The sequence below is a fragment of the Erpetoichthys calabaricus genome, chromosome 9, assembly GCF_900747795.2.
Source record: "Erpetoichthys calabaricus chromosome 9, fErpCal1.3, whole genome shotgun sequence".
NCBI classification, from domain to species: domain Eukaryota; kingdom Metazoa; phylum Chordata; class Cladistia; order Polypteriformes; family Polypteridae; genus Erpetoichthys; species Erpetoichthys calabaricus.
Genome location: NC_041402.2, coordinates 124680250 through 124694814, shown reverse-complemented (window position 1 = coordinate 124694814; position 14565 = coordinate 124680250). Strand labels below are relative to the sequence as shown.

Here is a 14565-nt window from a genome sequence, read left to right as displayed (position 1 = left end):
GATCACTGGTGATTCAAGACGCTCTAGCAAGGGGCTGTTTATTCAGTTACTGTCTGACAAGTAGTTTCAGTGTGTGGGGTTTCTGACTCTCCAATAAAAGAAGTATTGTTGCCTATGAGCCTTAAGAATGTTAAATCTTTATGGCATTATTCTTTCTTTTAAAATTTTCATTTTTAAATTTATATATTAATGTATCGCTTTGTTCTTTTCTCCCTATTTAATATTTGGTTGTATAGTGGAGAGATTTCCTGCAAATAGGTGTTGTGCATATCTTATAATAAATAAACTAAAATAAAGCCTCCAAATGCTATCCATAAGTTTATTTTTAAAAACAGATTTTGTTTTTTCTAATTTTATATGAATAATTTTATTTTGCCACTAGATGGGGATTGCACTACAGTGGTGTGGATCACCAATGATTCAAGTAAGTAAGCAGCTAAGATAAAACTTCATTTCCTATTTTTTCCACCAGATGGCTACTGTGTCTTTGATGAAAGTATGCAGCATTTCTCATTCTAAGATGTTGTAGTTTCTTTTACTTTATTTTGCTTGTTTTACTGTGGTTAAAATTAGAATCAAATAAAACTTGTCATTGTAATATTCAAATATTGGACAATATTTCTTTATTAAATAAATTATATTATTATGTTGCATTAATGAAGCTGAAAACCTGCTGTCATATTGTATTGTATGTATTATGAAACTGACCTGTTACATCACCTTTATTTGCTGCCTCGTTGTGTTATGTTGATACATTTAAAATGACAGAATTTGATCATTTGTAGCAGGCCCGAAAATTCATGTGACTTTTGTAGATGAAAACAACTATGGTGAGTAGTCTATGAGTAGTTTATATTTAGAGTATTCCTTGGGAAGACTTCTTTAAAGTTTTATCCCACAGTTATGCAGTTCTGGGTTTCAGAGAGTCTGTGTTGGTCTCAGCAGCACTATGAATAAAGAGCGAGTCAGCCATAGAGGGTTTGTGTGTTGATCATAAGATTTCTTAAAATGATATCCTGTAATTCAGCTACTGAGCAGCAGGTAGAAATACGATAAAAATCTAATTACACCTTTCTGTTTATCTGAAGAATTAAAAAGGACACTTACAGTTTATGCCTGAACTCCTAAAACATTTATTCACTCATGTATATAGCTCAAAATATACTTTCACACCATCCATTCATGTTGTGAACCTACTTAGTAAAACCTACGTCCATGGCAGGTGGCTATTCCATTAGAACAAGGAATAAGGTGGAGAGCACACTCAATCACACATTAATCAAGACACTGAGCTGGGAATGAAACTCAGATCTATAGAATTGGGAAGAAGAAGGGCTAGTCACTGTGGCACAATTCTCCCCTTATTCTTACACCAAAGCAACCAGATGAAATTTGAAAGAGTTTCTAAAATTATTTGCTAGTGTAACCACTAGGGGGCTTCACAGAGCCCCAAACACCACATTCAAGTTCCACCGACACAGTTCTGGGTAAAAAGTTATTTCATTGTACACAACTACCTTATCAGGTACTATAAGTCAGTCCAGTATAGAACAATACAATCTTAATGCTTTAGCTATCTCCTTCCACTTCCACATTGAGCATTGTCCCCTTCATCCCGATTCTGACTCCGCTAGTGAGTGTAGATGATGGCTGTTTTTATGGTTAACCCAGGAGTACTTCCAGTGCCATAGTACTGCATAACAGAAGTACTTCCGGACCATATGGATGCTGCACAAAATAGGGATGTCTCCTGATAACTTCCTCTGGCGGCACCCAAGGGCCCTGTCAGGGATGCCCTTCCAAACTACAAACCCCAGAGAACCTTGCGGTTGTCGAAAATGGGATCAATCAAGAGGAGCACTGCCACCTCTTTTACTGGGGGATTAAATTGCTCTTGATAGCATACCCCCAGTACATCCATTATCCTTTCACCCTGATTAGGATAAGAACTGAGCAAATATTCTGTCTCCATCACAGTTGGGATGCCAGACCATACATTATGACATTTACAATAACCTGGTAAATATACCTGTTAAAATGGACAAAAAACAAAATAAAATGCCATTTTTTTGTGCTTTAATTTAATTAATCTGTCTTTGGCAAGCAACTAGTCTCAGCGATAACTGCTGCACTTTGACTTGCAGAGCTGACTGAGGAGTCCTTTTTTGTGTCCTTCCTACAGTAATGTCTTTGGGTGTATGACCCGTTGTGACTGGCCACTCTTTCAGAATTTTGTAAACAACACTTTTCACCTTCTAATTTTTAAATTCATTCTTCTTAGTTAATGCATTACTCTCCAAATCAGAATTTTGGACCTTCAAGATGACAGCCAGGGCTCCCATCCATGGACGTTTTGATTGACCCTATATTCATGCTTAAAAAAAATAAAACAAAATTAAAATTAAATTTATAAGGAGTGGTAAGGATCACGCAGACAGACACTGCCTAATGTGTTCTAGTGAACCTTTCTTTGACTCCCTTTGTCATGTTAATAGTAAACTTTTCAGACCTTTCCATGTAACATCTACCCCTATGTTCCAACAAAAGTCAGTCTAGAAAAGGTTTGCAGAAAAGGAGAAACATCTTTTATCTTCTGCTTTCACTAATCCTTGGGTACAATTAGATATTCCTTTGACGTCAGTATTATTTCTTTTAAACTTCCTCTTTATAAAGATCCTTTTATTTTTTGCCTTTCAACAACAGCCCCTGCTTAAAATAATAATGACCAATAATGACCAGTATAATGCACTGACAGACATAACAACAAAATTATATATGTGGTTAACTTCCACTTGGTCCTTACTTTCAAATGCTCTTTAGATTAACTTTTAACATTCTACCATATAAGTTTGTACTGTGTAGTTGAGCATTAATGGGATGTTAGTTTAAGCATTAAATTAAATCTGAATCAGTTAGGGTCCAGTAATTTGGAAAATTGGCCTTTGTAGCTTGTCTGTTTCACTCAAGCTCCAGCTCTTTTTTGACTCTGGAATTAGAAGTTATTGTAAAAATCAATTTCTGATGTACATTTTAAATAACAGCCTTTCACGAAAAATTTCCATAACCCCATTATTTCCATGGAAATCAATTTCTTTACTTTTTACTTACTGGTCTGATTTACAATTTCCATATCAGAATTTACAATTGCATTACTTTCTAAATCCTTCAACATCTTTTTATAAGGATTTAAACTAAAAAGAAATACCATTTTAAATTAGAGGGTAGTTTTCCAAATCTGTCTATGGACCTGCCCTGATGTATTTTAGAATAACTGCATAGGGTAATGTTTTAATTTTTACTTTTAAAAATCAATATTCATGAGCTATGCTACCATCTGAGGACTCAAGAAGACACAGTGCTAGGTTAAAGCCTTTAATATTGCCAGCTTATGAAGAACTATGTTATGTTACATGTTTAGATTGCCAGTATTCACAATTGCATATTAAAGTAAAACATATTGATTTTCATTTTGCTTCTATAGCAGGAATGAAAAAAACCTGAATATCAGGGACTACCAGAGCCATAATCTTTTATTACAGTACAACCAAATTCCTAACTATTCTATCTCTTAAATTAGATTTTTTTTGTATATATTTTCTTGCATTTAAAAGTAAATGGCATTTACAGGTAGAATCAATCACTGCTATACTCAGTTTACACCCCTACTTCTGTAAGAAGTGATTTGAATTATGAATCTTTATTTATATAGCGCCATTCATATAATACACCATCACAAGGTGCTGTAAATAGCAAACAAAAACATATTTCAAAATAATCAGAAAATGCAACACTTTCAAAGTTTATGAAGTTTTCTCTGACCCATAGTCAAAGGATCTTATTCTTTTATGTTCTGTATTTGATCATTTAGTCCTTCCTTTGATATAATTTGAAATAAATAAAACATAGTTTTAAATATATACCTAGATAAAATGAGTGTGCATTGTGAGTTGTGAAGTGCTGTTACCAGGGAATGTAGCCTTTGAATTTTTCCTTATAGTGCTACATTTTTATTAAGTTACTGTAGTTAGATCCACACTGAAAGGAAGTAAGGTTGAAGGCACAGCCTTCATCAGGTGTACAACTGAAAAGCAAAAAGCAGGTAACATATACTGTATATAGGACAAAAGCTGAGAGTAGGTGCCTTTAAAGAGGATGAAGGGACTAGCTAAAATGTTGTCAGTCATTGAGACCTGGAGAAATATGTGATCCCATGTGAGAATGAGCATAGCTTCTTCAGATGTTTCTTGAAAAGTGTCTTTGAAGTGCTGTGAAAGAACACTAACAGAGAGATCAGTGTGGCTGTGAAGTGTTCTACAATAGGCCTTATAAGTTCTTTGATCTTAATGGCTGCAACATGCTTCCTGAAATGTTGGACACTTACTACAAGTTACACAGTAAATAAGATTTTTATACACACAAGATGCCAGTTGTTTAATATTGAGTTTACAAGAGGGACCTGATACAAGGGTGTTGTTGGCGATATATTTGTAAGTGAATCAGTGTTACAGCTCAGAGGAATGTGGCTGTCCTCTGTGAAGTGAGCTGGAATGAGGTTTGTGTAGGTTAGGTGCTCAATGGAAGGATATCAAGGGAGGGCTAGGAGAAAAGACTCCAGTGAAAGAATCAGTCTATAAAATGGCCATTTTTTGATGACCTGAGGGAGAGACAGAATGTTAGAGTGGAATGGGTGGACCAGAGGGATTTGGGTTTCATTTATAAGAGTTCCTCTTAGAATGGATGTAATGAAGATCTGCTCCTGGCTTGACAGAGGGCCCTGTCCACAATATGAAAGAGGCATCCTCTATGAATAAAGAAACTCCTCATTGTGAATGCTTCATTACAGGAGTCACCTTCATTGCTACAGAGATGGCAGAGTGTAAGGAACTGTGAAAGAGGCAGAGAGATTTTAGTATGCCGGAGATGGAAGGAGCTGTAGAGCAGGTAACTGTGAGTCAATTGGTTTGTAAGAGACATAGGTTTTAAGTTCTGTAAAGATAGATGGAAACTAGGAAAATCATTAATGAATTCCTGTAGCTATTGTATGTTCTGGAGCAAGAGGCAGCACCAGCACAATCGTTGAGATGCAGTATCTTTTGGGCCAAGCCAGTGCCATCGGAGGGGTTCATCAAAGGCTTCAGCTGCTGATTTTTATGCCAAGACTCTTCTATCTTTTTCTGTAATGTAAGAATAATATCGGTAAGCCCCTGATCTGTTTGTCAATCTTATGTGATTCAGCCCCTGACACTCCCTCCTCCTGCTCTTCCATTTTTTTTATCCAAGTAATCCAAATAAGACTGCATGAGTAAATCAAAAGAAAGACTAAAACCTTGATCTCTGCATTTCTTAACGACATCTCTGCATGGCTGAATTAACCATTAAGCAAAATAAGCAATTGCTTAGGGCATCAAGGGAAGATGGATACCACAGAAATTTTCTGCTGTCGGATTTACCATGGACAATATGGTGCAAAACCACAAATGGTGCAGATGAAATAGGTTCCACAAAAAGGGACTCCCACAAGAAATGAAAAAAATTACATATACTGTATATAATAAATAATATATATATATAATAAAATAATAATAAATAGCAATAATAGAGGTTAATGATACACTGTATATTAATCTTGGCAATACAACAAAATTAGAATCGTAACTGTCACATGCTCTACCGAGGTTCACGTGATCATTTTCTCTTGGTCATGTCGACTGTCCCTTTCAGTCATCCACTGAGAATGAGTTCAACTCATATATATGGGGGGCACCAAACCCTTGTAAATGTTTAGGGCCTCTGAAGGTCTTAATCTGGTTCTGCATACCTAGGCTAAAATCATTATCAGCCTGGGATCACATATTTCACCATGTCTCAATGACCAACTAACTTTTTAATTTCTCCCTGTATCTTCTTTGTTGTCAGCATTTGCACACGAACTCTCAGCTTTTTGTCCTTTCTTCAGTTTAGTCCCCTATTTCCCCTTATATATTTTACCCTTTCAGTTGTACAACTGATGTAGGCTATGAAGTCGAAACGTTGTTTCTTTAACTTTCTTAATTGCTGTATTAACTTCAAAACAATGAAAACTTGAATCAAAGTTACCCAATATATACACCTGTTTAGTAATACATTATTCATCATTTAAGCAATTTATGGCAAGAATAATACACTGGCAGCTCAAAATTAGTTACAGTTGTTTGAATGGCAATGTAATCCAAGGCAGCTGTTCAATAGAATAGGTGTTAATACTGCTGAAAAGATGTCTATGAATGGACCTGTTGGTCTTACATTGTAGTAAGCAGGTGCATAAAATATGGTGCAACAGAATTAGTGATATATTCTTAAAAGATCCTTAGATGTCAAGCAGCACGTTGTTTTCTACATATAATTATAGAGAATCACTACATAGGGAGGTATGGCACCATCCAGAGCTGAGGTGTGCAGAGCTGCCAAGATGCTCAGTGGCCCGCGAGCCCGAGCGTCTCTCACCGTGTGCGCAGGGGCGCAGCGCCGAGCGCTATAGGACACGGAGGAGTGAAAGCGGGATCAGCTGATTGAGAATTCCTTTATATGTGACAGCAGGGAAGCTCCACCAGCGAGATGCGAGAGAGGGTTACAAAGGAGATTTTTACTTAGAAAAAGGGAACTGACACTCGTTGCATTCAGTACCTGGAAAGCAGAACCAGTAAAAACCTAGGCATCCCTGTCTGTTCAGAGGTTCGCGAATAAAATAAAGAAGAGCAACATTCACCTTCCTACATTTCAGACTAGCTCATGATGGGGATTTAAGGTGAGTTTTCTTCTCTTCTCTTTTCCATGCAAATGCTATGCGTCAGTTGCATGCATCATTGTGTCCCGTGAGTGTGCTGTCTTTTTTAATTAATGCAGTTCGTTTAGCCCCCTCTCCAAGAATGCAGAAGGAAATTAATTTAAATACATTTAATTCAGTAGCTTTAACTAGAGGAACAGTTATGCCAAGAGTAAACGTGTGCATGTTGTGCTTTGTTAAACACATTTTTACCAAAAAAGTTATTTCTAAAATTTGTAAATGTGAAAATCAGAACGCAGGGGATTCTTTCTTTCTTTCTTTCTTTCTTTCTTTCTTTCTTTCTTTCTTTCTTTCTTTCTTTCTTTTGAACCCGCAAAGGTAGCTGTCATTCGTCTCTAATATAACATTATAAATATAAACTGCAGCACCATTAACTTTTCCGAAAGCAGGGAAGACCTGTGAATAATAATTGCAAGATTTCTTGTGTTACCGTAACTGCATGGAACTCAACAAGTGGTGATCACTACAGTTTAACATTGATGAATTCCCACCCATTAGTCATTATAAAACATACTATTTTAATGTATATTTCAGTTTTACTTAAATGAAAAATAACCCGACGGAATATATTACTGGGATGAGCAGCTGATACCTTGAATTGAATTGAGCGGGCTCGAAAATGAATAACAAAAGCGGGCTAAGCCGTTTTATTTCGAGGATAGGACTGGCATCTAGCGGTCAATAATGGTAATGCGCGGAATGAGTAGCGAAGTCTTATTTTTTAGCAGTCTGTGACTCGAGAAGAGAGTAATTTTTTTCTCAACAGAGTAACACACCTTTGATATTCAAATTGGAATGCACGCATTTATAATTAAAATGTTCAACAGCTTAAGCATGCAACATAATCTAATATTGACAGTCACTTGCCCAACGATATGACAAAAATCAGGTTATTCTATTTTAAACAGATATTTTAATAAAATTGATATAGTAATATTAGTTAAAGTATATGATTTGCTCTGTTTTAGTTGTTAGGGGAGAAACACACATCTAATGCATAATCACATTTATTGTTCATTGTGCGGCGTCTACCTCTCCTTCAACACCTACAGCAAAAAAAAATGTTATTTAATCCCTTATAGATCTTTCTGACCACAAGCAAGGGAAAATTTTGTTAATAATCTGCTTATTAAGAGTGTGTAACACTTAACCTGTTCTGCTTTATTGACTTAAATTGTTTTGCTTTATTGTGGTTTCTTTAAAATACTTTATGACATGGTATGAGTACAGTGTATTTCTTTGTATATACATTAATATAATGACCAAAAGGGAAACCAGCAGAATGCTTAAAATCCTGGACATACTTCAGTAACAGTTGGTTTTACTCTTACATGGCCCATGGTGCTGTAATAAATTGGATTAAAACTCAAATTTTTTGCTCTTGTCATTAACAAGTTTGTTCACAGCTCCGTTTTTATTGAGGTCAATGAAATCAACAATCACACATGGCTGATAATCAAGAAATGCTAAAATGCTGAAGGTTTTTAACTAGAAACACAAAGACATTGACAGATAATTAAGCTTACTGTTGACAAACACTGATTTTCAGTTAATTTATTTCAACTACATTTAGTGAAAATATATTTTGTTTCTCCTCAAAAAGTATTATTAAGTATTATAAAAGAGTATTTATGAAGAATATGTTTACAAATATTTTTATGACAAAATCTGCCTGTGCTTAAAGACAGACTGTGGTTTTCTGTGACTTAGAATTGGATCATACATATTGCAGAATATTATAAGTGCATTTAAATCTGTTCAAAGTTTGCATAGTTATTTAAAAAAAAAAACATTAACTTTAAAATTATGATTATTAATTTTGGCATAATAATAATTAAGCACAACAAAATAAATCATAATTCCTGAGATTTAGTTTAAGAATTTACAAACCAACTTCATTCTATTTAGATCTCTACAGGTTTCAGAGCCAGACTGATTTGCAATGGGCACTTGTGATAATCTGAAGGGCATGTGCCTGCAATTCTGTGCTCCTGCTGGAGCAACATGGCATACCAATGAAATTAACATCATGGAGTATGTGAGGAAATGCTCATGATCCTTAAGGGAAATAAGGAGACTTCCCTGTCTAATATAAGTCTTGTTAAACAGCTGCATGTTGTGCTGTCATGTTTTTTTGTTATCAAATTTCTGTACAAGGAATCTCAGGTAAAGAACTTTATTAGGCATCCAAGGCAGCACTCCTGATTAAGAAAGTATAATCTGACTTGGTGTTTTCATTTCTTCTTATTATTTTGACTTTATTACAAAGCCAGGCAGAAAAAGAGTCTATGTGAAAATATAGTTTGTGAAATTAATGCCAAAAGTTTACATGATTCATGTCATAAGTTGTGTTAGGTGCGTCATTTGTAATGCATTCAAAAATGTTATAATGTACTCATAAACTATTTGCACTAACAGGCTGAAATTCAACTGATAATGTCACACTTTTGATGTCTGTGGAAGAACCTGAATATTAAGCTGTTGTCAGTGCCATTTTCAAAATAGTCAAAATATGAGCAATCTCCTACTGGAACTACAGATCCAGATATTGCTTTCAAGTAGCTCTGTATATGTTATGTTTTATAGGACTGTACTTTGGAATTATTGAGACTCAAAAGTGCATGAAAGAACATGCAAAGACCTTGATTAGATCACAAGGACATGCTGATTAGTCTAGGTGTGGACTTGGTTGCTTTTTATTATTAGTGCTGTTATGTCTTTTTTGGTAGTGTTGTGATCAGAACTACAAATTGTAATCTAGATACAGTCTCACTAGTGCATTATAGAGTCTGAATTAGTTAACATAGTCTGACTTGTTAACATTGTACCCAAGGCCTCTATCTTTGACTTGATTGCATTTTTGCCACCTGTGTTGGTCCTGGGTTTATGCCATGGTGAACACCAACATATTTTTGGCCACAGCTCCTTTCAGCTGCTTGCACTGTTGTGGTCTTGAGTGGGGTTGATTAATACTCTGTGTACTTTACCTCTTCTGAGGTACAACAGACACTCTTCTGGAGTGAGAGTTGATTTAATCCCAAACAGAGACATCCCAAGACAAGCTGCAAATCACTTATCGAAATGGCAGCATCTGGAAGTTCCCAAGGAGGAGTGGGATGCAATTGCTAAGACTTGGCCTATCCAGCTTTTCTTATTGTCACTGTGATCCTTTCAAGTACTGTATAATAAAAGTGAAAGCAAAGTAAAGTGTTTTCATCAGAAATGCCAATGCAACAAGGTACTTGGCCAAACAAGAGGCCCCATTTAAAACAAAAATAAATATTTGAGCTCATTTATATTGGAATACTGGTGTACATATTAAATCATAAATACACACACAATTACATGTATTTAAACCCATACATGGCAGATGCACATGCAAACAAAGAAAACTGACTGGTTATTATTGTATTTGCCTTCATTATTATCTGTGCTATGTCTGTGAAAATATTGTGAATGAGTTACCTTCCTCTTCTTTGTTCTTCATATGCAGCTTGCTCTGTCCACAATTGCCATCTTGTGTGCTGTTTTTTCCCTTGTCAAATTGATGCTGACTGCATACTTCATATACTGACAGATTTGCTGCTATATTAGACATTTGGCATACTTCATGAAGAATTGCATCAGAGCAGAACATACCCAGCTATTCCCAATAAATTTTCTAACTATCCAAGATAATGCATAGAAAAAAGGTGCCATGCAGCTTTTCAAGTTACAGAAACTGGTTACAAATTCTTACCTAGATGTTCCTGACTTATAAATTTAGTTCAGTGTTTTCTTGACAGATAGCACCAATCTCATGGAAATGAACATTACCTGGTTTATGACATCTTATCTCCTGGCCCCTTTCAATATTTCCTGCCTCCCATTTTACAAAGATGTAATATCAGATATCAACATACAATATGCATCAAACAGAACAAGTAACAATAAACCAGTAAAACTGAATTGCCAGTGGTGTCATGGTCATAGGGCAGACAACTGCATGGAAGTTTCAGCATAACTCCTGACAGTCTGGTGGTAGAGCATTATAAATTTGGTGTCAGTTGTTGGGTAGAGTTTATTGTGAATGTGTTTAGAGTGTATCATACTTTAAAAAGAAAAGAATAAATAGCAATGAAGTTAATAGCAGTCTAGAAACTAATTGGGTATGAGTAATAATGGTGATGGACTCTACAAAAACAAGTTTAATGAAGGACAAGAAAACTATTTACTGTACATATATTTCATTGCCAGCCATGAGGCAGATAAAATATTTTGTGTCCTATTCAGTTTGATTGCCCCCAGAACTTTCAACTTACAGTACTCTATAATTTAAAACCTCAGTCCTCAAGTAAGAATTTCTCAGGAGTTACAACAATTCTGCAAAATTATCAGTTCCCCAAACTGGTGGTGATTACAAAATATTTTTACTTTCACACAATGAATCAGAATAGATAATCAGTTAGTGTTTATGTGGTAGAAATAAAAAAGGGTCTGCAAGATTGCAGGAAATCTGAATGTTTTATTGAAGAAAGTGAGTAGTTATGGCCTGAACCATTGAACATAGTTTTAATTGAAATTGCCATCCAAGAGAGGGAGAGGTTAGAAGCATGTTCTGATACAGTGCGTTGCAGTACCCCCCACATGACAAACCACCTCAGGATCCCAGGTTAGGAACCAAGTGCAGTCATGCAATGTGTGACACCTCAGCATCACACTAGTTCAGATGGAATGGAACAGTGTGAGTTTTTTTATGGTAGATGGAATGCCAATCCTGCCACCAAAACCCAAATTTTCCCTGCAGGTTGGAGGGCCTACTTTCCGGGCTGGATGCAGGTTAACGTTATACCCAGGACGGAGCAATTGCAGGTTAAGGGCCTTGCTCAAGGGCCGAATGGAATGGAATGTTATGGAGCTATGGAAAATAACACCAATTACACCAAACAGTGACTCCTTGTGGCAGAAGAACGTAACAGTTGTGACAAAAAGTGGAAGTATCATAAATACCGTATATACTCGCGTATAAGTCGGGTGTTGAAACCCAAAAAATCTATCATAAAATCAGATCCCGACTTATGCGCCCGTTCAAAAATGCGACACTTAAAATCTTCTTGCCTCCTCCAATCTCACATCAGTTTCTCAGACACATTGAATTTTTGTTGCAGCAGCACAGTTACCAATTTCTTTCGCCACTTCAATGACTTTTAATTTAAAAACAGCTTCATATTTTCCTCTGATTGAACGCTCCATCATAGATAAGGGATGCTCTTATGATTAAGGTGTATGAGGGGTGCGAGATAGAAAAAACACAAAACAATGCAAACATCGCTTCAGAATAGTTTGGGTATTACCGTGTGGTCACGTGGGCACAATACATACAACACAGGCTCCATGGTTAATCTCTCAGGTGGGTGTTAGCATATCATAATCTTTTGGACCAATAGCGCAAGTTTTCCACATTCGACTAATACAACCAACATTATAAAATACAAGAAGTTATATGGTAAAATCAAGCCCTGACTTATCCGCGGGAGAACTTAAACCCGAGTATATATGGTATGTAATTTGTTACAAATAACAAACTCACATACAATAAACAACTAAAGAAGAACGTTTTATTGAAAGTGTTAACAATTAAACAAAAATAGTTATTTGGATTATGGTACAGCATTTGTCTTTTCTGGTTTTCTGGAAAAATTTAATGTTCTCACCTGAAAAGGGGATCAAGAGGAAGGATAAGCTGTGTCTATTATTCCCATGTCTGTATACAAAATGTACATTGACTATATGTCCTTAAGATGAACTCATTTCTTTTTTAAAACCTAATTTAGAGAGTCTTTGAGCCCTGTGAGAAGATTGCATTTGTGTGCATGTTGTGGTTAGCAAATTAATTAGTAACAAGTACAAGCCCTACCTGGAACAGGGCTACCATTGTTTGTTAAAGACATACTGTTGAATACAGAGCTGGGCAAGAATGGTAAAAAAACTACTGTAGACACCTGAAACAGACTCTTGCAAAAGCACAAGAACAGTTACTCAAAAATTATACTGAAGTCTTCAAAAACACAAGGGAATGGTACTATTTATTCTATAGCCAAGCTATTCCACCAAGAGGGAACAACCCCAAAGGTCTATAAAACCAGACTTAGCGTTACTAGCCATAGGTAGGCTACCCTGAGTGTCCACTGTCAAGAAGAATGACTTGGTAAGGATATGTGGGGATTTTACGCTAACTGTGAACTTCTAAGTTTTTCTACATCAATTTTCTTTGGCTCATCTTGATGATAGTGTCCCAGCACAATGAAACTGAAACAAGTTTACCAGTTGAGAAAAGGTCTAAATTGGAGCCAACAATAAAAGCCATCCAAAGTTTATGTAGATTTTGTATAATAGGTGTGCTTTTCAGTGTGGTATGGTGGTTAAAACTGCTCCCTCGTTGATCCAGCATCAAGTTATTGTTGCTGTAGAATTTGCACATTCTCTACATGCCTGTACAGTTTTCCTCCCATGTGCCCAAAGATGTTCAGTTTAGAATAATTTATGAATTTCAATTGTCTTTTTGTGGGTATGTGTGTGAGAGATGGACTGGTGCCGATCCAGGGTTAATTCTTACCTTGCAGTTGATGCTGCCAGAATTAGTTGTGGCCTACTGCAAACCTGAATTGGATTAATTTTACGTAAGTTTATTTTTGCAAATGTGATATAGTAGAAAACCTCTGATCAGAATTTTCAAGGGGCACCAGGTCCTCTCAAAAGAGATGACAATGATAACCATAGAGTGCAAAGACAGGGAATTCCTTTCAAACTTGAAAACAGACATTGAAACAGAATATAGGCTACAAACTGAGTGAGAAATGCGAGCCCTTTAAAGAACCACTCTGTCTTGTGGCCACAAATTTGACACGCAAAACTGAAGACAAAACAAATTCTGTGGTCTAATCTCTGCAACCAGTAAATACAACACAACAAAGATTCTTCAATAGTCTTCCAAGTTATAGTTGTAAATTTCTATCCAACCACTCATTTGTGCTCCAACAATTGTGTCCGTTCTTAGAAAGGAATAAATGATGGCAGTGTGAGAAGTCCTATTTGGAAGCAAATACTTCAGAACAAGTAATGACGCATTATGACTTGGAGTTTTCTGTTAGACTAGCTTGTGATGCATCAACATATATGTTGGGGGCTGAGCTTACACAGGCAATGGGGGCTGCAACAGAGAGACACAAAGGCTTTGCAAGGGCCTTAAACAATTCCAAATGCATTCTCAGCTTGACTATAACTATTCACTGGCACTGGTGTGAGGTATCAAAAAATGAAAACACTTTATATAAACATGTGTGGCAAATGGTTTACATTGGTTTCAGATTAACCAATGATACTATATTTTTTTTATTTTGTTCACAACTTTGAAATAGAACCTTAGAGCTGGATAATTTTTAATGGAAGTATGTTGTGGCATTTTACTTAAAACTCCTTTAATCTAGTATCCATTCTTTTAATTGTTTAATTAATATTTTAGGTATGTCATGGTAAAGAGATCCCTGTTTGCGTAATTAAATGCAAAATATATTTTTTTATATTCACACTGGCATATCAGCAAAGAAAAGGTGTGGCATAGCAGTGAATTGCCTGACAGCTTCAGACAGAGTTATGAGTTCAAAACGATGCCATTCACTTTCTGTGCGGTGTTATGTTATTTTCACCATGTCTGTGTTACATTTTCTCTGTGTGAACTGCCTTTCTTCCACGTCACAAAGATG

General features: G+C 36.0%; 1 protein-coding gene across 1 annotated transcript in view; it reads left to right on the top strand.

Moving 5' to 3' along the window:
• The first annotated feature begins 6582 nt into the window (after window positions 1-6582).
• trhr2 (thyrotropin releasing hormone receptor 2) overlaps window positions 6583-14565 on the top strand; it is a 66146-nt gene continuing 58163 nt past the window's right edge. The window contains exon 1 of the mRNA XM_028809503.2: window positions 6583-6784. The gene's annotated coding sequence lies outside the window, so the exon portion shown is untranslated. The remainder of the gene's footprint in view (window positions 6785-14565) is intronic.